This window comes from Staurois parvus, unplaced genomic scaffold (genome assembly GCF_062004578.1).
Source record: "Staurois parvus isolate SC_StPar_1 unplaced genomic scaffold, SC_StPar_1.0 ptg000362l, whole genome shotgun sequence".
Classification (NCBI taxonomy): domain Eukaryota; kingdom Metazoa; phylum Chordata; class Amphibia; order Anura; family Ranidae; genus Staurois; species Staurois parvus.
In genome coordinates, this window is record NW_028318158.1 from 4034789 (window position 1) to 4061007 (window position 26219).

Genomic DNA, 26219 nt, shown 5'->3' on the forward strand with positions numbered 1-26219 from the left:
CTTTGGTGCCTAGTGCGCTGTGGCATTAGAAAAATGATGCAATTGTTGTTTCATTGTTTGATTAGACTGACTTTACTCTGTAATTCCTCCAATGCCGCTCTATGGATGCAGTAGGTTTAAAGAGCACACCGAATACTTTAGTTAACTTCTTTAATAACTTCAATCTTCTTCATATAACTGCTTATTTCTTTCATATTACAATGGTTTAATTCGTATTACATTGGGTTGATTCGATAGCTTGATAAATTCACTTGGATTTATAAATTCGTTAGATTACTCTACAGTGACTTGATTCGTAAATTCGTAAGTTCGGTGGAACTACAAGTAAACACATACAACAGTTTTTAGACACAGATCTACCTGCATTGTTAAACAATAGAGGAACACACAAGTGCATTAAATACCTATTTGACCTTCTCTACTTCCATGGAGCTTTTCTGATTGGAACTTTGTTTGTTTCCTTGTTTCCTCTTCTGTCTGGTGAGCATGTGTCTCTAGAAAATCCTAGCAGGGAGTTTTACACAGGCATAAATGTGAAACTGGCTAGGATTGGTTAAGGCTCTGTACAGTGTGAGGCTGTCTGTGATTGGCTCAGCTCTATACTAATACTTAAAGGCATATTTTCCTTTTCTGCTTCTGCTAACACAATTAATATAAAAATGTCATATAACAATCAAAGACATAAATTACAGCAATGATTCTGCTTTTGGCTTTAACATATGCACATATATACTGTACTGAGGTTATTGGCAGGTTTGGTATACACATATATGTGAACCATATTAGCAACCTAGGACTGGTCTTAGCTGGCCAGCTACACGCAGTCATGTAGGAACAGGAAGGGGCCATCCCCAAACTGTTCCCACAAAGATGGGAGCATGAAATTGTCCAAAATGTCTTGCTATGCTGATGCTGGGACTAAGGGGCCAAGCCCAACCCCTGAAAAACAACCCCACACCATAATCCCCCCTCCACCAAACTTTACACTTGGCACAATGCAGTCAGGTAAGTTCCGTTCTCCTGGTAACCACCAAACCCAGACACGTCCATTGGATTGACAGATAGAAAACACGCCACTTCAGAGAACACGTCTCCACTGCTCTAGAGTCCAGTGGTGGCATGCTTTACACCATTGCATCGGACACTTTGCATTGCACCTGGTGATGTAAGTCTAGGGTGCAGCTGCTCGGCCATGGAAACCCATTCCATGAAGCTCTCTATGCAGTGTTATTGTACTAATCTGAAGGTCACATGAAGTGTGGAGGTCTTTAGCTATTGACTCTGCAGACAGTTGGCGACTTCTGCACACTGTGCACTTCAGCATGCGCTGAGCCCGCTCTGTCATTTTACGTGGTCTACCACTTTGTGGCTGAGTTGCTGTTGTTCCCAGTTGCTTCCACTTTGTTATAATCTCACTAACAGTTGACCGTGGAATATTTAGTTGCAAGGAAATTTCACGAATGAGCTTATTGTACAGGTGGCAACCTATCACGGTACCATGCTTGAATTCACTGAGTATGTATTAAATGTATATTTGTATATAGAATACTTCTAAGATAACATTTCTCAAGGGCTCATTCACACCCATCCATTGTGCTTCATTGTGTTGAAATGCTTGTTAATGTTTGCAGTACTGCAACATACCATACACGTGTTACTGTGTTGCAGTGGCATTCATTTTCAGTGGCATCCCAATGCACAAAGGCATTGCAACACAGTACTTGGTAATGTATGGAACTTATGTAAATACAGACTTTCTGAAAGTCACTATTTGTATAGTTATAGGCCCAATACGCTTGATGTAGCACTGCTCAGGCCTGCTAATTGGGTGCACTAAGCACCAGAAATTGCATTGCAGAATAGGAATAATGTGTGTTTTCACTGTCCAGGGTCAAGATATGTGTGTGGGGGGAGAGGTGGGGGGTCTCCAGGTGAGGCTGCAGGGACAGATAGTAAAACACCAGCTATCTGTTGACAGTCTATACCAGTGATGGCGAACCTTTTTGAGCCCGAGTGCCCAAACTGCAACCCAAAACCAACTTATTTCTTTCAAAGTGCCAACACTGCAATGAAACCTGAATATCGAGCTTTTGGTTTAGAAAAAACAACTCGTACAGTAGTGCAAACTAATTAACAGTACAGGGATGACCAGAGACTGCGGACAGTACAGGGATGACCAGAGACTGCGGACACAGTACAGGGATGACCAGAGACTGCGGACACAGTACAGGGATGACCAGAGACTGCGGACAGTACAGGGATGACCAGAGACTGCGGACACAGTACAGGGATGACCAGAGACTGCGGACACAGTACAGGGATGACCAGAGACTGCGGACACAGTACAGGGATGACCAGAGACTGCGGACACAGTACAGGGATGACCAGAGACTGCGGACAGTACAGGAGATGACCAGAGACTGCGGAAAGCACAGGGATGACCAGAGACTGCGGACAGTACAGGGATGACCAGAGACTGCAGACAGTACAGGGATGACCAGAGACTGCGGACAGTACAGATGACTGCTGACCTTTGGGGAGGGAGGGGGAGCGGGTACCTGAATTTGACAGGTACCCGCTCTTACTTCCGCAGAGTTTTTTTTTAATCTTACCTGTTCCTTTATCCAGCCGCGCGCTGTCTTCCCGGCTTCTGTAGTGTGGGCGATCGTCGGACAGCCGGATGCCCAGTGCGCATGCGCGAGAAGCGCTGCGCTTTGTGATTGGTCCGGCGGCTTCTGGGATCTGTCATGTGTCCCAGGTTACGCCTTACCATTCACAAAGAGCACTGCTTCTTGCGCATGCGCACTTGGGACCCGGCTGTCACGCACACTGCAGAAGCCGGGAAGACAGGGCGCCGCTGGATAGAGGGACAGGTACGGTCCCACTGCAGAGCTGAGCGGCCGGCCCGGTATTCTCACACAGCGGCGGTGGAAATACCAGACCGGCCGCTCTATATTCGCTCCATAAGACGCACTGACATTTCCCCCCCCTTTTTTTGGGGAAAAAAAGTGCGTCTTATGGAGCGAAAAATACGGTATTCTCCTGGCGTGCCCACAGATAAGGCTCGGCGTGCCGGCTGTGGCACGCGTGCCACGGGTTCGCCATCACTGGTCTATACCATAAGCTATCTCTTGCAGATGTTGCACACAGGTTTACTTTAACCTAACCAGATTTGACTGCCTTGCAGCACTTCCTGTTATAGGGTGACAATGCTTGGTCCTTTCCCTCAATTGTCTTCCTGAGTTGTCACCTTGCCGGACTATAAGTGGCCGTTTCAAAACTCATTATGCAAGCACTGTTAGGAAATTTGCCCTGAAAAACCCCATGCAGCTATCGCTGGAGTGCAGATAGATAGGATCTGCAAAGAGGCTGCAGGAGAACAGCAGCAAGAAAATGCAACAAAGGATCATAAAGGGCAAAATAAGTATTATTACTTAAACAAGTGTTGGTTGTCTATAGTACACAGGGATTTAGTAAGCTAAATGCCATTCCATTAGGGTGTAAATCTACAATAAAGTGATATTTAAGGCTTTTTCTTTTTTTAAGTAATAAAAAATAAGGTTGTATTGACCTGCTCTGTGCAGTGATATTGCACAGAGTTTCAGCTTACCTACTCTTTGGTGGTCCCCTGCCAGCACTCTCTGCTCCTCCCCCCTAGGTGCAACCTCAGTAAGCCAGATGCTGAGGGGGCACCTGTGTTGGTGTACTCTGTGTGCATCCATAGACACACACAGCATGAGTCAGTCATGCGCCTGCTTATTCCTTACAGGATTTGACTGACAGCAATAGGAACAATAGCTATTGTTGCTCGCAAAGTCTCCTGTGAGACCAGAGAGAAGGGGCAGCAGTGCTGCAGATGGGAGAGATGTGTATCGGTGGTGAAATCAGGTAAGTGTTTAGAGATGGGGGGTGGACACAACAAGTAGTTGGACCTAATGCAGGGAATGCATTAAAGTAAAAAAACAATTAGAACCACGTTAAATAAAAATTACAACTACTGTAAACTAGACTAAATTCTCTTTAAGGCTAGATTCACACATATGTGGCTCTGTGGGCTGCGTGTGCTCGGGCACAGCAGCCCATTTCTTTGAATGGGCTGTTGTGCCTGCATGTTAAGCAGGAAAAGATTCCTGCACCATTTAAAAACAGCAGCAGCTGGGAAGTCGCATGGTGCTTTTGCACAATGCAATGTCTTTGTGGTTCCCACATACACAAATGTGCTGTGGGTTTAGATGTGTGTGTGGCGGGGGGTGTGTGTGGTTACAGACAGCCCTGCACGTCTCTAAAGAGCAGCGCAATTTTGCTGCGGTCGGTTACGGGTGCGCAATTCCTGCACCTGCAACCACCCGCAATAGTGTGCACCTAGCCTTAGATTAATTTAATAGACGAATGTCTTCATATACAGACTGCATCTCACACCCTCTCTGATAGTATAGTAGTGTAAAAAGGACATATAAATGTAACAAAAATTCAGGGAAAGCCTAGGGTAAAGCAGTAGGAGCAGTAAAGCACAAACACTGTGCTGTGTGAGCAGGAAGCACAGCGTCTACATTATTATTATTATTGTTATACAGGATTTATATAGCGCCAACAGTTTGCTCAGCGCTTTACAGTATAAGGGAGACAGTACAATTACAATACATTTCAGTACAGAAGGAATAGGAGGGCCCTGCTCGAGGAGCTTACAATCTAAAGTGGCTTTCAGGTGTCTGTGTGTCAGCAGCAGATAAGTGACTCACTAGGTAGTGAGGTCTGACTCAGGATGACAACCCAGCTGCCAACAGGTCAGCAGTGTCATCTTCCAGATTTTAATTTTCATGGGTTCACTTTAAATGGACGATCTACGTGTCTTGATCCCGTATATTGCCTGTGAAGCTGTCACTTTGCTTTTGTTGTGCAGTGATGACAGTGGCCACTAGGGGTCCCTGGTGTCCAGGGGGGACAGCTGCTCATATCCCAGACATAGTGGATTCAATGTGGAAAAAAGACAGATGCAGATAAGGAGTGATGAAGTGCTACAACCCAATATCAATACACACGCTGCAGCACAGACAAGTCATGATATGAAAAATTTAATTAAAAAAAAAAAGCCTGTAAGCGCCATGCATTGCTACATTCACTGTAGACCACTAACCACTGGACAGCAACAGATCCAACCAATGCCGACCAACTGCATGCTGCGATTTGTAATAGGAATTGTGACTTATTTTGTGTAATTGTCTCTCTCTACAAAGTAATGTACAAGCATTTGTGGCCAATATAGATAATATACTGTACATACATTTAAAAGAGAACACAAAGGCGCTGCTAGGTGCAGTACATCCACGTATTTATTGGTGAAAACGGTTAAAACCACTTACACAGGGTGATAAGGCTCGGGCATGAAACACCAATGCAGGACTCCTGTCACTGTGTCCTGGAGCTCACTGTGCCGTCCAGCAGCAGCAGCAGGGGGAGCTCAGGTGCAACTCCAAGATGGCCACCGCTCTTCCTGGGCCGCTGTGGAACACACGACGTCCGCGTGGAACGGATGTCTTGGAAGTGACATCAATGGGGGCCGGTGGCGTTTTGGAGCATGCGTAATCGCTTCTTCATCAAGACTGTGACCCACTGTAAACTGAGCCCAATAAATAGGAGGGGAATGCGGGGACAGGGCGGAACCCTGCATTGACGTTTCATATGCCCGAGCCTTATCATCCTTTGTAAGTGGTTTTAACCGGTTTCACCAATAAATATGTGGCTGTTCTGCACCTAGAAGCGCCTTCTTGTTCTCCTCTGTCCTGCCCAGAGTCTGCTTCTACTTCTGGAAGTGCTGCTCTAGTGCCTATTCCCAATGTCTCCCTCCATTGGTCTCCAAGGCAGATGCGCCCTAAGAACTCCTCTTCTCTTCTCTATATATCTCTTCTCTATATACATTTACCCCTGGTTCACATATGTGTGGCCCATGTTTTGCACGGGAAGGAGAGCCCATTCATTTGAATGGACTCCTGTGCCCCAGAACACGCAGGAAAGAAGTCCCTGCACTTCTTCAGAAAACGCAGCCCCCACGGGAACCTCAGTTCCCAGTGCGGTTGCGGTTTCCAGTGCGGGTGGCATGCCATTAGAATTAATGGTACCCGCCTGCGGGTCCGCATTCCTCTGTGCGGGTGGCGCGGCTGCACGTATTTTTGTGCGGGTCCCCAGCGGCACCACCTGCACAGATGTGAACCTAGCCTTAGGGCACCTTTACACTCTGCACCTGTGTGCTTATGTTGCCATGTGTCCAAGTGTGCTGTGTTAAGGCTGCCCATTCATTTTACATTATGGTGCATTGCGCATTGGACTAGTGTACAGTGTTCTGGGGTGCCGTTCACAATCAATGGCATTGCAGCACACTACACTGACACACCTGGTTGGGTGGGGAATATATATTGCAGATGTATAGACAGTACCCCAATTTTAAAAAAGGATATAAGACAGCAGCAATAACACAGCAAACTAATTAAAATGGATCTTCTTCTCCCCCTTCTTTTTTATAAACCCCTGCTAGCCTTGTTGGGGGTTCTCCACAACTTAAATACTCACCTATGCAGAAAATCCTGCATTGTCCTCCCAAGATCTTCAGCCGCCACTTGGGTCCTGCGCTGCCATGTTTGTGTGTGACATCACTGGACAACTGCCAACTCTTCTGGGTTCAGCTGGTGGCCCTCCTGATGATGCACCACTAAAACCTCCTGTGATATGTAACATCCCAGGGGGCACAGCGAGCACTTTACACATAATTCGCCAAGGCGAACCACGTATACATTAGGCAGGACTGAACCCTTTTTCAGTTGAAAAAAAGGGTAAAAAGAAGTGATATTGATGTAGCAGAGTGGAAGAGGGGTGGAGAGGAGGGACTTTTCAGGGTGAAAATCCACCTCAAATTATAGCAAGGAATATATTGCATATACAGTATGTGAGCAGTAAAAGGAAATATACAGTAAAGACAGCAATTAATGGATGTATGGAGCAGCTCCTCCTAAACTCTATACTGGCGCAATCTTTACCAAGGAGAACTATGCTGCCCTCACAGCACAGCAATCTGTAATATACTCCATACTCTCTTCTGCTGGCCAACTCGTTGGGACCCACCTGTTACGTCGGAGCGCTCAGAGTAATTTTTCTTTAAGTACTGATAAAATCACTGGCTTTGTGACACTCGCAGGCAACCTTTTCCCTCTTTTGTCAAAGTGTAATGTGCTTCTCAATTTCCTGTGTCTTCCTCTTCTCAGCTTCAGGTGGTCTTCCTCTGTGTACTGGATGAATCACCGCTGATCAGCATTCTTCCTCCTTCATCAGGTAGCAGGCTCTACCAACATCCATGGTGCTCTTTGATGTCCCAGAATGTCTGTCCCCGCTCCTCTCTCCCTTTAAAGTGCAGAGGTGAGCAGTCTGCTAGCAGCTGAATGTTCATTCAATCCTCCTAGGATAGCCTACACCTCTCATCCTGCGAAAACCACCTCTCCTCTCAGCCCCAGTGACTCATGGGATCAATAGTTTCCTCTTTCCAACCTATTAAACCAGCTTAGTCTGTGTGAGACTATACCTCCCACAATCCTAGCAGTCCACATCCTGTGTGCATCCCTATCCGGTAGAGGGTGGGCTTAACACTGGCTGCACACTTTCACAATAATAGTGTCTTCTGCAGCTGTGTCTATGTAAGTCTCCTGTGAACATAAGTAAGGACAGCAGAAGACACAGGGAAACTGCAGCTGCTCCTCTCCCTGTCAGCTGCTGAGCGGGGCTACAAAGATGTAATAGAATACAACAACCCACATTACAAATGAGAGATATAACCTTCCAGCTGGGTGTTGCCTCCTGTCTTCCAGGTTCTGTAATGCAGTTTTGCATATTAAAGGATGTTGTAAAGAGTAATCCTGGAAATATACAAATATAAAGTAATCCTGGAAATATACAAATATAAAGTAATCCTGGAAATATAAAAGCAGAATGTAGAGCACATCTGGCAAGGTCACTGGGTGTGTATTTCCTGATACCTTTTCTTCTTTGTCTGTTTCCTGTATGACCAATCACATTCAAACTTTCATGGCAGGTTTAAAACTGATTGGTGGTCTGCAAAGACTTCTTGGTAATTTTTTTTACACAAGGTTTTCTGTATGCAAGAAACAGTAAGAAACCTTCAGTGTGTATGTTTGGGTAAAGCTCCCATTACAGGCCGGCAGAGCTGTGGATAAGGGGGTACCACCAGTCTTCCTGTAGAGGGCCCAGGCCAGCAGGGGGCCCAGGAAGCTGGGTGAATCGGATGTGGGCAGGAAGGGTGAGCAGGGCAATTACTGGAAGCAATCTCCTGTATGTCCCCAGGAAGCTGGGCTCTTCTACTCTCCCAGTTGCAGAGAGACTTTACAGTGCAACTTTGATGCGACTTTGGTTGAGTGCGACTTTGGTGCGACTTTGGCTTTGACCAAGGATGATTGTTTGTGCTGTACAAAGTCGCACACAAGTCGCATGTATAATATTCAGATGCGACTTTCATGAGACTTTGGACGGTTTATATTATTGCCCTCAAGTCGAATGAAAGCAAAACCAAAGTAGTGCAGGAACTACTTTCAAGTTTCTGCGACTTGAAGTTGCACAGATATGAATGGTACTCATTGGGAAACGGGGTGTGTCTTGTCATGCGACTTTGGACACCAAAGTTGCATGACAAGTCGAACAAGTGTGAATGGGCTCTGAATCTACACGGACAATGTGAACCTTAGATTGTACGCTCATCGGGGGGCAGGGACTGATGTGAATGTACAATATATATGTAAAGTGCTACGTAAATTGACGGCCTTATATAAGTACCTGAAATAAATAATGGGGGAATCGCCCCCCCACGGGGACATTGTTTTCTGGCAGTGGCACCTGCTACTGTCAGAATTCACTGATCAGCGGCTGCAGCTAAATTGGCTGCAGGAGCTGATTGATTAAAAATGATCTAACATGTCCCTTCGACAGAAGCCAAACAATCTATTGACTTCTGTTGAGTTGGAACTGTCACCCGCTGAACTGGCTGAATTTGGACCAGTGTATGGCCAGCTTACCATGACCTGTGGACATGTTAACTTGCAACTCGGCGATTAGGGGGGTGATTAAACAGCGCCTAATTTTACCACTCCCATTGAAAAAAATAATTATATATATATATATATATATATATATATATGGATCTGTCATGCAGCCAACCTCAACCCCATGATTACTCTGTTTATTTTTCTACCCAAGTTACAGCTGGAGTTTAAATTTACCCGCTGCATTATATTTGGTAGAGGCACACAGCTGAGCGTTTGATCCTTTGGCCCCGGGACAGTGAATGCGTCCTATACACATCTGTCCGAGGCAGGGCCAGGCCTGGTATGACTGCCAATTAGTAGGGAATTAGAGCCCTTATCATCCGTGTTTCATTGCTCTAATCCGGCTTCTTCAGCACGGCCTACATCATGCACTTAACAAGAACCATTTTCACATGTTTACATAACCCCTTTACTGGCTCATTTGTTAAAATGTTTACAGTTAGCGCTGGAGATCTGAGCCCTCGGTAGCGCAGTGTTGAAAATATTTCACATGTTTTCCTGCCCTCTCTGCAATTACTTAAAGGAGGGGGAAAAGAAAGCGCAGTTCAGTCAAAACTTGGACTCAGCAAAAGCCTTTGATCCTGCCAAAGTTTGTTTTTTAATGTCATTCTCGTCCAGAGCTGTTTTAAACACGATAACATTATCTGCTGCCCCAGAGTTCATGCAACCAATACGGAGCGTACGAGACGGCAATAATGAGTGTGGTGTTCCTGACGCAGGAAATGCTCTGTGTTTCAACTTGTGCGCAGCCCGGCAAGCCGTGATAGAGATGAATAAGGAAATAAATGTGAAAAGAAAAAGTACGTTTCTCGGGGGGTTTGTGGTGGTGGCCATGGAGGCTGGGCCTTACAAACAAAATCACCACCAATGGAGGGAGTCTGCTGGTCCCATTCTTGCAAAACACTTGGGATAGTTACCTACTGCTCAGATTCTTAGATTTTTGATGCATCTGATATCAGATCTAGTTACTCCTCCAACAACACAGTTGAGTAATGCAATGTTTCTCAACCTTTTTGCAGGCAAGGCACCCTTTAAAATTATGGACAGTCCCGAATCAACCTTTAAAATTATGGACAGTCTTGAGTCACCCCATTCTAAAATGGGGTGCCTACAGACTGTCCATAATTTTAAAAGGGCACCCCATTCTAAAATGTGAAAAACTATTCTAATAGTTCTTTATAATGCAGCAACATCCACACATGTAGGACACCCAACATTAGAGGTGGTTTATTCTTCCAAAGCAAATACACTTTTTCACACTGGTTTTTCTCCATCACTGAGCTAATGTGACCCCAGCACTGATAGAGAGGGGCAGGAGAGGGTCAAACTACAATGCTGTACGGGCAGCTGACATCCTCCTTATCAACGGATGATGTTGTTGGTTGTTAGGACGCTGGCGGCTAAAAAGTCATAATGGTGCACAATGGAAACGTGTGGCTTTGTATAACTAAAAGGTAGGCTTGTTCCACCCGCTGGCTTGTATACATGTTTTGGGCAATTTTTAGACATTTTGCCAAGGCACCCGTGAAGAAACCTTAAGGCACCCCAGGGTGCCTGGGCACCCTGGTTGTGTAAGGCTGGACTAATGGATGCGATACAAGAGAGGTACCGAAAATAATGGAAGAGTAGGTAGAACTTTATATTAATTTCCATAGGTCTTTCAAATGTGACATGTTGGTGTAGTAACTCTTACCCTCTAGTAATGCTTCTTCTTCTTCTTTTTAATTGCAGGTAACCACTTGAACACCAAGCTTTTTCCGACACTCTTTGTTTGTAATGTAAAAATCAGTATTTTTTGCTAGAAATTTTATAAAACCCCCAAACACTATATATTTTTTTAAAGCAGAGACCCTAGAGCAGTGGACTCCAAACTGCGGCCCGAGGGCCGGATGTGGTCCTTTCCTTGCTTTTGTCTGGCCCTTGAAGCACTATTCTAACCATTGACTCCAATGATGGGGCACTATTCCTCTCACTGACACCAACAATGGGGCATCGTCCTTCCTTCTGACACCAATGATGGGTCACTATTCCTCCCACTGACACCAACAATAGGTTACAATTCCTCTCACTGACTCCAATGATGTGGCACTATTCCTTCCACTGACACCAACAATGGGGCATTATTCCTCCCACTGACACCAATGACGGGTCACTGTTCCTTCCACTGACACCAACAATAGGGCAAAATTCCTCCCACTGACACCAACAATAGGGCAAAATTCCTCCCACTGACAGCAACGATAGGGCACTATTCCTTCCACTGACACCAACAATAGGGCACTATTCCTCCCACTGACACCAATGATAGGTCACTATTCCTCCCACTGACACCAATGATGGAGCACTATTCTTCCCACTGACACCAATAATAAGGCACAATTCCTCCCAATGACACTGATGGGGCACTATTCCTTCCACTGACACCAACAATGGGGCACTATTCCTCCCACTGACACCAATGATGGGGCACTATTACTCCTCCTACTGACCACATGCGCTGTCTAATTTTGTAAATCCTATTGACCATCAAGTTTGAGACATTGTGGACACCCACTGATGCCGGGGCATTTTCTACTCCCACTGGCCACAGTCCAGCCCTCCTAATGTTTGAAAGACAGTAAACTGGCCCTTTCTTTATGAAGTTTGGAGACCCCTGCCCTAGAAAATAAAATGGTGGGTATTACCATTTTTTATGACACGCGGCATTTGTGCAGCAGTTTTTCAAACGCAATTTTTTGGGAAAAAATACACTTTGTTTGAATTTTAATGCACAAAAACACAATATAATACCCAATTGTTTGGTAAAATGTAAAAGATGATGTTAAAGTAAATAGATACCAAACATGTCATGCTTTAAAATTATACACAGCTGTGCAATGGAAACAAACAAGGTAAATTTTGTTATCCATAGGCTACACTTTAAAAGCCTTTACAGGTTACCACTTTAGATTTAAACAAGAGGCCTAGTGCTAGAATTACTGTCCTCTATCTGACGTTCACAGTGATACCTCACATGTGTGGGACAATCATTGTTTGCACACGTGCAGGACCAATGCGTATGTTCTCCTTTGTGCTAGCCTGGGGGATGGGGCTCTTTGGATTTTTAAAATGTATGTATGTATGTATGTATGTATTTATTTATTTATGCCTTTATATTTAATTTTTACACTGTCACTTTATTTTTTTTAATAACTTTTATTGTTATGACAGGGAATATAAATATCCCCATTGATAGCAATAGGCACTGACAGGTACTCTTTACGGAAAGATCTGGGGTCTATTAGACCCCATATATCTCCTCTGCCCTTTAAAACATCACACCAAAATCGGCGTGATCAGGTGTGTTCCTAATTTAAAAATGATGCCGTTTACATCTGTCACGACTTCTCCTGCACTCTAGGACCCAGGCGGGTGGCGGATGGATGGAACCAGAACTGGAAAAAATCGACCACCAATGCATATAGAGTTGCGCAGCTCCAAACAAGGCTGGGGAAGCCCGACCAATACTGCAAAGCGAAACAAAAACGAGAAGCGCACCAACCTTGCGCATTACCTCAGTAACCAAAATGTATTAATTACAAAATGATACTCACAAACTGCGAATAAAATCAGGCATGTAAGTACTCAGAGGGACTTGAAAGATAAGGAGCCAGCGCGAATCCCATCATGGGGGTAGACACTCAGTACAGCTGACGCGTTTCGAAGGGCATCCCTTCTTCATCAGAGCTAACTGGACTGAGAGTGCTCTCTCCCATATATGCCTAAGGACTGAAATTTGGCCCTCCCAACTGGGTTGGGCAGTCTCAGGCTGGGAGGAGGGGCCAAGGTGTCATCATAATTAGGGCCAAATTTCAGTCCTTGGGCATATATGGGAGAGAGCACTCTCAGTCCAGTTAGCTCTGATGAAGAAGGGATGCCCTTCGAAACGCTTCAGCTGTTCTGAGTGTCTACCCCCATGATGGGATTCGCGCTGGCTCCTTATCTTTCAAGTCCCTCTGAGGACTTACATGCCTTATTTTATTCGCAGTTTGTGAGTATCATTTTGTAATTAATACATTTTGGTTACTGAGGTAATGCGCAAGGTTGGTGCGCTTCTCGTTTTTGTTTCGCTTTGCCGTTTACATCTGGCAAAACCGGAAGTGATGAACGCTCATCATTTCCGATTTCCTATACTATAGAGGTGATCGGAGCCATTCAGGTCTCTGATTACCTCTATGGTCAGCCAGGGGAAGTGTCAGATGGTCACTCGGGTCTCCCGGTGAGACAGAAAAGCCCGAGAGAGCTGCGCAAGGGGGACGTCCCCTTCCCCTGCTTATAAAAGCAACGAGTGGCTAATTAGCCCATAGGATTGCTTTTACAAGAACGCAGACCATCTGCTCTAAAAACAATAGCGGGATAATGCCTGCAGCTGCACATGAAGTTGTTCAGGTACGTTGCTGGTTGTCAAGTGGGTAAATAATGTATTCCAAGCAGAAGCAACATGTCCTTCTTGATTTCTTGATGTAGGAGGCGTAAAGACTATATAACATCTACAGGAGGCTACAGAATATTTACAGGGATGAATAAAGTTTTTATTTTAATAAGCTATGTGCACTTTTGCATTATTTTCTCAAAAGCCCTTGTTCTTTTTTTTTATTTGCACTTACAGTTAAAGCTGAACTCCTGTCAAAAATAATAATAAAAAAATCATGAGTAAGGAAAAGATTAAAAACAGCCATTGCACTAAAACCCACATTTTATTGGGAGCTGTACCCTGCAGTGCTTCCTTTCTGCCACTAGATGTCCTCTGTATTTTAGGTTGAATGACAGCTAGCATAATTCAACCCACTTCCTCTGAGCCCAGCTTGACATGGACCTGCCCCAGTCTGTGATTGGACTGTGAAAAATAAACATTAGAATAAAAAGCTCATCGCCCTTTCACCTTGCTCTCTACTACTTTCAGCATGCTCCTCATAAGCACATGAACTGATTGGCTTCTTGTGGTGTTTCTCCATCCCCCATTGTGAGCTCTACTATAAAGGCAAGAGGCTGAAACCAAGCTTAAAGAAATAAATGTAACTATGTATTCATGACTGCAGATCCGCACTATTATTATTATACAGGATTTATATAGCGCCAACAGTTTGCTCAGTGCTGTGCATTATAATGGGAGACAGTACAGTAACAATACAATTCAATACACGAGGGGTTCGAGGGCCCTGCTCCTTGGCGCTTACAATCTAAGGAGGGAGGGGATAGTGGTACAGGAGGAAATAGCTGTGGGGGATGAGGTGGTAGGAAGAGTGGAGAAGTTCAGTAATTAGCTGAGGGCGGGGTAGGCTTCCCTAAAGAGATGGGTTTTCAGAGTGCACCTAAAGGTGAGGAGAGTAGGTGATAGTCTGATGGATTGGGGTAGGAAGTTCCAGTGGATGGGGGAAGCCCTGGAGAAGTCCTGGAGACAGGCATGGGAGGAGGAGACCAGGGAGCTAGAGAGTAGGAGATCTTGTGAGGAGCGGAGAGTACGTTTTGGGTGGTATTTGAATACCAGATGGGTGATGTAGCTTGGATTGAGTTGTGTCATTTTTAGCTGCCCTGGGATAATTTTTTTTATTAATATACTGGCTTAGATTTCACGAAAAAAAATAATTTGGAACAAGACTCACTTTCCATACAGAGCTTCCCCCCAACAGAACTTCTTCGCCAAATAACATGAGTGTAGTTCAGTCCTGGAGGAAGGACCTTCTCTGCGCTCTTGTGGAAGCATCAATGACTTCACCGGACTGGCCTGGCAGGAAATAAGGCAAGCATACAGTGATTGTGAATAAAAGCAAGGGAAGGGCTTTGAATAATGTGATGGGAGGACTCCTTTAGCACTCCTGAAGGCAGTATAATTCTGTTCCTGTAGTTCCAGGAGAGCAGATGAAGATAGAGTTGGTGTAGGCCTTCTGAGTCATCGAGCTGAGATCATGTTACAAAAATCACTCATTCTGCGGGCATGAAACGAGGACAAAAATTGTTTTAACAACCACAAATGTACATGTGAATTGAGAATGGAGGGAATGTCTGCAGCCTTTTGCTTGGCAATTACTTTCTGGTAATAAAAATTGTGAAAGACCCTGAAAGCAGCTTTTGTTGTGACACAGTACTAGCGTGTGTTTAGTCAATGAAAATGGACAGGCTTAGACTTTCGAAAGGTGGTTAATGACCGGCACGTCAGTTTGTTTCATAGCCTATCATGGGTATTTATTAAAAGAGAGGTACATGCAGGTTATAAGATAGACCATGACATAACTCTAACCCCTTAACGCCCAATGGTACCTTTAGCTATTATAGCCCTAGGACAAATTAAGAATGCATAGAAAATGGTTTTTTTTTCAGTCTTACTTTATATTTTTTTCTTAATAGCAATTTAGGACACGTTGAACACCGCTTCCCCAGTAGAACACTTGATTCACATGTGCGGTGCGGTATATCGCATGTGATTCGCGCAGGAACCACACCACATTCCTGTGAAAATCACATGCGATTTGTGTGTGGTGCTATTGGAGCCATACAGTTTGCACCACAAACATGTAGGACCCTTTTTTGGGTCTGCACTAGAATCAGATCGCATAAGTATTCACACCTATGCGATCCGATTCTGTACATCGCACCGCATTTTGTGGACCGCTTTCAGGGTGTTGTTAACTTAACATACACACCTACAGCGGTTCACATGAACAGGGTGCGATTCTGATGCGGTGAGGAATTCGCACTGAAAATGCTGCACCGCATCAGTGTGAACCAGGGCTGAAGATAAGGAACGTTGGGCTCTTTGTTAGAGCAGGGGGGTCTCAGACCATTGGTGTTCTGCTGGAGTTTGGGGAGGGGGGAGGTTCCTGGATTGATTGAAAGTAAAAAAAGATACCAAATTATGGGCTGTCACCAGAATAGTAGTAGAGGGGAAATCTTCCAATGGGGATACTAATTCTGGTGACAACCAGGGATTCTGTCACTTTGGAAGGATTACCTCTCACTTCCAAATGAAATGACCCCTGTTCAAAAGTCTGCATGGTGTTAGTTCTTAATACTGTGTATTGCCCCCTTTAGCATCAATGACAGCGTGCAGTCTTTTGTAATAGTTGTCTATGAGGCCCCCGAATTCTTGCAGGTGGTATAGCTGCCCTTTTGTCTTGGCAAAATGCATCCAGGCCATGCAAAGTCTTTGGTCATCTTGTGTGAACCGCATGTTTGAGATCTCCCCAGAGTGGTTTGATGATTAAGTCAGGAGACTGTGATGGCTACCTTCACCTTTTTCTGTTATAACCACTGGAGGGTCAACTTGGCCTTGCGCTTAGGGTCATTGTTGTGCTGGAAAGTCCAAGAGTGTCCCCTTTGGTGCAGAAGAATGCAAATTGGCTGCCAGTATTTTCTGATAACTTGCTGCATTCATCTTGCCATCAATTTTCACAAGATTCCCCATGCAGTTAGAGCTCACACTTCCCCAAATCATCAGTGAGCCACCACCGTGCTTCACAGTGGGGATAGTATTCTTGTCGCTGTTGACCCCTTTCCAAACATAGCGCTTATGGTTGTGACTATTTTGGTCTCATCACTCTAGATTACAATGTGCCAGAAGCTGTGAGGCGTGTCAAGGTGTTGTCGGCATTTTGTGACCAGGCTTTTTGCGGCATTGGCGTAGTAAAGGCTTCTTTCTGGCAACACAACCATTCAGCTCATTTTTCTTTAAGTGTCGTCGTATTTTGCTTCTTGAAACAACCAAACCATCTTTTTCCAGCACAGCCTGCATTTCTCCAGAGGTTACCTGTGGGTTCTTCTTTGTATTCTAAACAATTCTTCTCACAGCTGTGGCTGCAATCTTTTTTTATTCTACCTGACCTTGGCTTGGTATCAAGAGATCCCCGAATTTTCCACTTCTTAATAAGTGATTGAACAGTACTGATTGACCTATTCAAGGATTTGGATATCTTTTTATATCCTTTTCCATTTTAATAAAGCTCCATTACCTTGTTACACAGGTCTTTTGACAGTTCTTTTCTGTAATTTAAAAGGCAACAGAAGTAGGAAATTAACCTTTAATTGCCTTTTTAAATTGTGTGTGTCACCTTGTGTTTCTGCACCAAGGTTAAACATTCCAGGGTATGTAAACTTTTGATCAGGGCCATTTATGTGATTTTTGTTATCATTATAATTTAAAAAGGAGCCAATCAACTATGTGATAATAAATGGCTTCATATGACCACTATCCCTAGATAAAATGTCATTGTTTCTGCCAGGGTATGCAAACCTTTGAGCACGACTGTGTATATATCCTACGGTGCAGCATGTGCACTATTGTCTTACTTACAGTGATAGCTATGCTGTATCCTGACATGAGCTATGTTCTGTGACCAGGGCCATCCATGACAGAGACACTATTCAGATGTTGAGTCAATTGACTTTTATTACCAGATAAGCCTATCTTCTGCTTAATCTCCACCAGCTCCAAGCTGTCCACAATCTCCCTGCTTATTTACAGAATGTTTATTGGCGACTGAGTGAAGAAAAGCAGCCATATCCTCTACAATAAATACACAAGTTAAGAAAACACAAGGCCTATCAATTATGATAAATGAATCCTAAATGTCTAAACAGTGTTCTGTTCAAAAGTACATGACACGGAGCTATCGTACAACGGAAAACTTTCCATTAATTCTAAAAGGTATACAAATATTGGACTTCAATGTTGCTTTCATACAAGATGCTACCTGCATGAAGTCCAAAAAATCTTCCTGTATTCATGTTGGTTGACCTCCAGGTGTTTGATATGAATATTTCATATTTTCTACCAGTTCAAAAGTTTTCTACTGCTGTTATTTATTCCCTCTCAGTGTAAAGATCAGAGTGCACAGACTGCCAAATGATTTAGAGGAGGAGAACCCCCCTTTCTACTCTCTAACTGAGACAATATTGTCTGGCTTAGAACTTGTGTTGCTTGAGATGCTTAAGAAATCCTTCACGGGGCATTTGACCAGTAAGTGATGTCCTCTTGACCTTCATTTAGGTTGCTTTAATGCATTTGAATTTCTATTGACTGTATAAGGAAATCACAGGTCCTTTGTAATTTTAACAAAGTCAAGAATGTTTTGCAAAGAGGGTGTCATAGATGAACTCTGAATAAAATGTTTTTTGTTAAAAAATACCTTTACACTCTGAGGTGGCTACCTCACTATCGGGCACCCCGATACGATTGTCCATACAGACCTGTTTATTGGGGGCTCATATCCCAGGGGTCTCTGATGCCAATCTGAGATTGATACATACATTATGTATTGCCACTTTATGGTCCATTGCCCTACATTGGAGGTCCAATGTTGTACCCTTGGACTCCGTTTTACACAGAATTGACGCTGTAATGCTTATGGAACGTATTCATTATACCCTACTGGATAAGATGCACTTATACGATAAAAAATGGGAGTCATGGAAAGATTGTAGACATTTATTGCATGCTTAACAACATCCCCAGTAAAAGTTGGCTGACATATATTGTTGATAGATGTATCACTCAATCTATTTTATCATTTATGTATTTCATGCACTCATAACTTCCTTTTTTCCTCTATCTTCTTTTTTATGTTAATATACTTTTATGTATTGTACATTTCAAATATGCCTTATTTTTGTTGACAATATCACTTTCAAAATGTGCCGTTGTTTTACTGTCTACACATGTATAATAAAATCGTTTGTAAACAAAAAAAAAAATACCTTTACATAAAAACATAATATTGAAAACATTGGTTTAAATTTAACCGCATTCCCACCGCCCTATAGCAGATATACTGCTAGAGAGCGGCAGGGGTGCGCAAAATCACATATATATACATGATTTTGCATATCCGGGTAGGGGGCCCGCGCCCTACCCGCGCTGCCATTCGCAGCCACAGCTGTCAGTCACCGGGTCCCGGCCAATGATTACTCAATGTAAACAAAACAGTTCTCCTCCCTGTCAGCTCCTGCACACTGCTTTGAAAAGCAATGTGCTTACAGTGAAGCACAGACACACAGCCCCAAGTAAAATGGCACACAGTTAACCCTTTGATCACCCCATATGTTAACCCCTTCCTGCACAGTGTCATTAGTACAGTGTCAGTGCTTTTTATTAGCACTGATCTCTGTATTGGTGTCACTGGGGATGTCAGTGACACCAAGTCAGTTCCCCCCAGTGTCAGAATGTCTGCTGCAGTCCTGCTATAAGTCGCTGATCGCCGCCATTACTAGTAGAAAAAAAATATATATATACCGCCATTTGTAAATGCTATAACTTTCATGTAAACCAATTAATTTACACATATTGGAATTTTTTTTAGCAAAGACATGTCGCAGAATACAATTTGGCCTAAATTTACACCAAAATTTGATTTTTTAAAATTTGTTTACTGAACATGTTTAATCGTAAAAAGTCAAAAATATTGTTTTTTTTTCTCAAAATTGTTGGTCTTTTTAAAAATCACACGGGCAATCAAATACCACCAAAAAAAAGCTCTATTCATGGAAAAAAGGACGAAAATTTCCTTTGGGTGCAGCTTTGCATGACCGTTGTTTGTTTGTTTGTTGGTTAAAGTAACGCAGCTCTGTAATGAAATAATGGCCTGGTCAGGAAGGGGGGTAAATCCTCCGGGGAGCAAGTAGTTAAAGAAAAAAGAAATCTCTTATTTGCATGGGTCCTGTCAGTATAGTAATACACAGGGATTCCAACCTTACAGCGCCCTATTAACTATCATTAAGTTGTTGGACATCTCTTTCCAAAAATCACGTGCATTGAACGCAAGGTACCCAAACATTCAATGCACACTACAACATGTGCATTGAACATTAATGCATGCTTTTGCAAAGGACTGCATTCACTGTGTGCATGAACATCTGGAAGCTCAAATAAGTCTAGAGACTGGAGAGCCGATGATCTTCACAGCAATTTCTTCTGGCTTTTGTGCATTTCTTTTAAGTAGATAAGGCATGTTGTATTCTATGTGCAAATCTCCTTTAAATGTTTTCATCAGAAGTACCCGACTGATGACCCACTTCTCAGCGAAGCGATCCCATTTCATATTAATTTCCTCTGCAGAACAAGCAGCCACTACCACTTCCTTGGAAACTCAACCCCATTGCATAAAAAAACATGGTGATTCTGTAATGGTGGTCTGGGCTTGACCACAGCGCAATTACCTCCATGTATATTATGTAACATTTCTTCCATATTAATTCCCAGAATGTTTAATTAAGCATATTAATCATCATTCCTTTGCAGTTGTTCAGCTGGTTAAAAAAATATATTAGCAATTCAAGTAGGTTTTATGTATAATATTAATTTAGCAAGTTAATGCTCCGTTAAGTCAAGTAGCTTATGATGCCGCCTCTCCCATCTTTGTATTGCAGTTACAGGGCCAACAAACTGTAAATTGTAATACTTTATTAGCAGTACATTTGTAAATAAATGGACCTAGAATGGGGAAGCTGTAAGCACATTGAGAACGGTTTCAACAAAACGGATAGCACTCACAGTACTAGTGGCAATCTGTATCCTACACAATTTGGCTAAATGTTTGTAGACACCTGGCAATCACACCTATATGAGCTTGTTGTTCATCCATTTCAAAACCATAGGTATTAATTTGGAGTTGTCCCCTTTTGCAGCTCTAACATATTTCATTTTTTGGAGTAGGCTTCCCACAAGATTTTCGAGATGTGTCAGTTGGAACTTTAGAAACGCTCAGTGAGGTCAGATACTAATGTTGGATGAGAAGACCTGGCTTGCAATTGGCATTCCAATTCTTTCCAAAGGTGTTCAGTAGGGATGAGGTCATGGCTTTGAGCAGGCCACTCATATTTCTCCACATTAAACTCATCAAACTATGCCCTTATAGAGCAAAGTCATGATGCAACAGAAAAAGACCTTTCAGACACTGTTGCCACAAGGCTGGAAGTGCTCAAATGTCCAAATGGCTTCATATGCTGTAGGAGTAACAGTACTCTTCACTGGAAACACCTGAACTCAATACACTGGAGTAGTGTCTACCATCGTGTTGGCCATAGTGTAGTTGTGAATGTCTGGTGTCCACAAACCTTTGGTGAATTTGTTACTAATTGTAAGCAGCATAATATATGAAGCTGGGCACTGCCCCTGGATTTAGGCCACATCTTTGGCCAGACTCATGAACAATACCTTGAAATAACTTTTCATCCTCAGGGAACCCCTGCAAAAAATTACTATATCTACAGCTCAAGGTACATTAGTGTGATGCTCACTAAGAAGAAAAATCCTTACATTTGTGGTCATTGAGAAAAATCCCCTTTACAGGTAGCTAAAAACATCTTTTGTGTCAGTGGTTACTCATCTCAGAAGCAGAAGCTGCTCATTGATAAAGGAACCCCTAACAACCTCTGGAGGAAACCTAGGTTTCCATGGTACCTTGGTTGAGCCTGACTGTCTTAGACCATTACCTCTATGGTCTATGAAGATATTGTCTGCCTCATGCACTTCCACTGGTGGTCAGATGTTGACTAGTAATTATACCTCTATGTTTGTACTTTCATATTCATGTCTGTAGGAATAGATGGCTTTGCGAATCTGTTTATTTCACTTTATTTTATTGCACAGACATATTATTAAGAGCATTGGGGAGAACATAGATCTCTTTTTTCAGACCCTTTCTCCAAGAAATTTACAATTCAGTGTCCCTCCCACAGTCATTCATTTGGTCTGATCAGATGTTAACTAATTTACAAAAATGTTTTTTAGAATATGAAAATAAATTTTTACATTTTTTATTTAAATGACTGTTAAAGAAACTCTTGAAAAGGGTTTACTGAGAGAGGTTCAGAAGTTGAATATTACTTAATGGAGAGTGGTAGTAAATTGATAGATCTGCAAGTGCTATCCATCCCTATTGCATTGGAGGATGAGCTAATAAACCTCATCCTACTACTTACAGACCTCTGAATCTGTCCCATACAAGGATGACATCAGCAGAGTCAATTAGATTCAATTCTGATTGGATGTTATGAGTTACTACACTCAGAAACAGGGGCGGACTGACCATTGGGGCACTCCGACACTGCCCGAGGGCACGGGGTCAGTGGGGGGCCCTATGAGATGCCCCTGGCACATTTCATAGGCTTTTTCATAGCCTTTTTTGGGTGTGGTTTGAGTGTGGGCAAGGACACAGCGGCCCCATGCTCTGTTATTGCCCAGGAGCCGCAATATACAGCAATAGTATTATTTTTTAACATGTTATTACTAAAACGTTATCCTTGAGCAATGACTTTTCCAAGGCTGAGATGTCATCATCAATTAACCATCATCATCAAAGGAATACCACATACCGAGATGCAGAAATCTGTCTTTCTTTAATTAGCATTAAATTCTGCCTTGGCACAAAACACATTAGAATATGTTATTACTGGATATTTAAAAAAGAAATACAGATTTTCAGTATTTTGGTGTGCAGTATTTCTTAGATATCGTAATGGTGGTGGATTTGGTGGAAATTAGTCTATCCACCAACTGAGATGTGGCTATGAAGTACAATGTATGATCTTACCTGGAGCAGCACATGGAGAGATTTGCATAGTAGATGCTGACCCTGGATGATTCCTGAACAAAGATGGCTCTGTCTGTGTACAGAGAAAGGCAGAGGAGAACACTGTCGGGGGGTAACACTGTGTTGTCTGTTAAAGGGAACAGATATCTGTAATTGTTACACTTACACATAACTAATGCTGGGTCAATTTTAATATATTTTACCTTTTTACCTATATGACCATGTAAAAATAGGTTACCTTTTTACCTTATATTATGTAAAAAACATTCTTTATAACCAGGCTCTAACAGATGTTTCTAAACATGAAACTCAGTGTCACCTAATAAGTTTAGTGCTATTCAATACTACACTATATTCCATATTACCCCCTCTAAAAATGATATTTTGCCATTGGTTCTCTTTTAATATATTTCACAGTAAGAAACGTACTGTATAATCAAAATCGGTAACTTATGAAAATGATTTTTTAAGTATTACACTGTGCTGACAGCTTGATCATGTCAATCACACCTATTTCAGTGCATTATATAATCACAGGGCCAGTGGAACATAATGAATTCTTTCATTCAGCTGTATGGGGAAATCTTAGAGCTAATGTTCCTTCCAACCATGTCTTTGGCCAAAAATTGCACACCTTTCCATTATTGTCCATAGGGATGTCCCCAGATGACAGGTCTGAGTAAGACACAGACTTTATTATATTTTAATAGGATGTCAGAAATATGATCAGACAAACATTACATTTGGAGCCTGCTGAGAAATAAAATTGCCTTGTAGTCAGGGGCACATTGCTTTAATTTGTGTATGACTGCGTATGGACAACATTTTAACAGAACTTTAAGCCGCATCTAAAGATTCAATTAAAAGCTGAAATGTCTATAAAAGAAACACCTAATATTTCATAAAAGAATTCCTCTTTTTAGTGGTTTAATAAAACTGGTTATGCTGATAAATAAGTTGACCAAGTACACTGCTCATCAATCTGCCTGTTTGCCTCCTGTTATGAGCAAGTGAGCTTGGACAGGATCTGGTAAATTCTGACCAATTATCAGAATGGTGCATTGGATTTTCTGCCATGGCATTAAAGAGACCCTATCACTTTGTGACAGATTCTCTACAGAGACATCCCTCCACCCACTGATACTCACCTGTTCTGTCCTCCCCTGTTAATCTCTTTTTCTGTTGGAGCTCTGAGTCCAAACCACCAACACCATTCTGCATGAAGCTTTTTAAGGCTTAATGACTTCCTTCCCTCTCTCATGTAGAGCCTGGCTATAGACTACTGATGTCCATGCACTGCATTCTGAGAGGAGGTCATATGCTTTCCCATACCCGGAAGCACTGAGAATTTACTGAGTTTTACCAAAATGGGTAAAAGAGAATGATGGGGGGGGGGGGTAGCATGGTGAAGGTATCAGTAGGTAGGGTTTTTCTGTTAAGAGAACCTGTTACTTTTACCCTGAATGGGAAAAGTGGCAGATTTTCTTTACCTGAACTAGAATAACCATTAGGTGGGATGTTAGAGGAAATAAGAGCACCGCATCAGTAGTTTTTGCATGGCTTTTTTGAGCTGGAATTTGGTGGAAGAAAGTTCTACTTCCTACTTCTTCTTCCTGCTCACCACTATCACTGGACTTCTGAGTTTACAAGTGAGAGCTTGTTTTCCAGCGGCTCGCACAGATCTGATCTCCTGAGCGGCTCCTACTAAGTGCAGGATGGGGACAAGGGAGATGTTGGTGCCCGCGATACAGTTCGGATGCCGACACCCCCACTAGCAAGTGAGAGAGGTGGAGGCACCTATAGTGTGCAGGGAGGTCCTAGAGTCAGCTGGGAGCTTTAGCTCAATACAACAAAAGTAAGACATGTGATAGATGGTGGAGCTTTTTAGGATGGGGAGAAGATGGGGGCAGTGGATGGGTGCTTCCATGCTGAGATGAGAGCTGAAGAGGGGTGGAGAGAGCTGAAGGCGGCACTGATCGTGCTGCACTGATATGCAACAGTGATGGGCATTGATAGGAGGCACTGATGGGAAGCACTGATGGGCAGCACTGATGGGCATTGATGGGTGGCACTGACTGGCGGCACTGCTGGGCATTGATAGGTGGCAGTGCTGGGCAGCACTGATAGGAGGCACTGCTGGGCACTGGTTGGTGGCACTGTTGGGCACAGGTGGGTGGCACTACTAGGCACTGCTGGGCACAGCAGGGTAGCACTGCTGGGCACAGGTGGGTGGCATTGCTGGGTACAGGTCGGTGGCATTGGTGGGTGGCACTGCTGGGCACTGATAATCAGGGCACTGATTATCAGTGCCCTGATCGGTGCCAATACGTCCTCTGACAATTGCCAGTTATCGGCAGTACTTTCCTCATGCTGTGAGCAAAGTGCAACCGATAACCGGAAACTGCATTTACCGGTGATCTGCTGTGTCATTGGACACAGCTGATCACGTGGTAAAGGCCGCTGTGATTGCCGTTTACCACATCACGTGATCAGCTCTGTCCGTAGGACACAGCGTTCCTGGAGATCGCTGGGTGCGCGTCTGTCACTCGGCTACAGTGTGGTTGACAAGTGGTTAAAACAGCTCTGCAGGATAGGTGGAGTAAAGCTGTCCGTATGACAAGATGTGTGTTCCTCCGGCAGCAAATATAGCTGCACTGGAATGCAAGCCAGCCAAAATCAGAAGTGACTCCAAGATGTATTGATGTCAAAGCGTGATGGGTGGTAACCAGGGGTGGACTGACAACTCATGGGGCCCCCAGGCAAGAGGGGATCATGGGGCCCCTGTGTCCCTGTCCAAACTCAAAAAAGCCTATGAAAAAGGTACCAGGGGCATCTCATGCGGCCCCCTACTGACCCCGGGCCCTCGGGCGGTGCCCGAGCTTCCAAATGGTCAGTCCGCCCCTGGTGGTAACATGATTCGGAGCCCTCAATCAAACCATGCGACTATATTTGCTGTCATACGGACTCATTTCCTTTACTTGTTTTTAATTAAATTGATACATTTAGATGGAGGCGCCTTCTGTTTGTTTATTGCTTTAGTGCACAGAGACATCCAATACCCTGTTGGAAGAGCTGCAGCCATTATAGAAGTGGATCAACACACCTGGATCCACCATACATAGATATGGCTTCTTGCTTGGGACTTAATCATTCTTTCTCCATTTGCGCTATAGAGTTTATGTTTTTGTACTTTGGGAGTGGATGATAAACTTACCAGGGAAATTTGGATAGGAGCCAATTGCAATTGATCTGCAGGATGGAAAACACCAAAAACCTCCAGAGCAGCAAGGGATGAGTAGTGCATACCAGAGTCGGCAGCAGACTAGAGCCATCAACAGATGTTCCTGTTCAATACTAGGTCAGCTGACAGGAAGAAATTTGAAGATAGAACAAGAGCAGCAATTGGCAGGCAGTGCAGTACCGCAGTTGGTAATAGAAGAGTCAGGCCAGGGTCAGACCTGAAAAACGAGACTGAAACAGTGAGAGAAGGTGGTGTTAAGCGACAGGTGAAGTCAGCTAATAGGATAAGGTCAGATCAAGACAGGCAAGGTACAGACAA